Here is a 947-nt window from a genome sequence, read left to right on the forward strand (position 1 = left end):
GTATGCACAAGTCAAGTTATCACTGTCAGGTATGTCTAACATTACCTGGATTCAAAACCCAACCACTGCTATTTACCTGCTCTTTGATCTTGGGCAAATTACTTACCCTCTCAGTGCCTTAGTTCCACTGTTTCTAAATAGGTGTATTAGGGCAATACCTCATGGAGGTGTATTAAATGAAACAATCGACATTAAAAAGCACTTAACATCGTACCTGGCACATAGTGAGTGTTCAGCAAACGTTAGTAATACTATTATGTTTTCATAAGAAGAATGGTGATTTTTCTCCACCCCCATTTGAAATGAAAATGATTGGCCATGCAGAATCAATATTGTTTTATATCCGAATTTTGTTATGTTTAATTTTCACAAATACCAACCACTATTAAAAATAAAAAATATTAACTAGACTGGCTTTTACAACTTGATCTCTATTTATACTGTATATAATCTGCAAGTGATTAGATTTCATTTTTATTACTCTTGTTAAACTATAACATGCTTGTTATCTCTCCCTGGGTGTGGCTTACACCCAGAACTCCTGCTGGCTTTGTTCAGTATGCTTTCTGTTGTGACTTTAGTTTCAGTAATCTTGTGAATGAGACTGTGAGAAACTTGTCTTGTTAGGAAGATATTGTGCATAAGACATGAGGTAAGTCATTAATTTCTTAGTGTTTTAAAGAGTTATAAGTCTTTTTAAAAATGGGGGAAGGCCGGGCGCGGTGGCTCAAGCCTGTAATCCCAGCACTTTGGGAGGCCGAGACGGGTGGATCACGAGGTCAGGAGATCGAGACCATCCTGGTGAACACGGTGAAACCCCGTCTCTACTAAAAAATACAAAAAACTAGCCGGGCGAGGTGGCGGGCGCCTGTGGTCCCAGCTACTCGGGAGGCTGAGGCAGGAGAATGGCGTAAGCCCGGGAGGCGGAGCTTGCAGTGAGCCGAGAT

The 947-nt window shown here is 40.9% G+C and overlaps 1 protein-coding gene across 1 annotated transcript in view; it reads left to right on the forward strand.

Moving 5' to 3' along the window:
* Positions 1-556: 556 nt before the first annotated feature.
* ADD3 (adducin 3) overlaps positions 557-947 on the forward strand; it is a 141700-nt gene continuing 141309 nt past the window's right edge. The window contains exon 1 of the mRNA XM_025395539.1: positions 557-652. The gene's annotated coding sequence lies outside the window, so the exon portion shown is untranslated. The remainder of the gene's footprint in view (positions 653-947) is intronic.

Source organism: Theropithecus gelada, chromosome 9 (assembly GCF_003255815.1).
Source record: "Theropithecus gelada isolate Dixy chromosome 9, Tgel_1.0, whole genome shotgun sequence".
Taxonomy (NCBI): domain Eukaryota; kingdom Metazoa; phylum Chordata; class Mammalia; order Primates; family Cercopithecidae; genus Theropithecus; species Theropithecus gelada.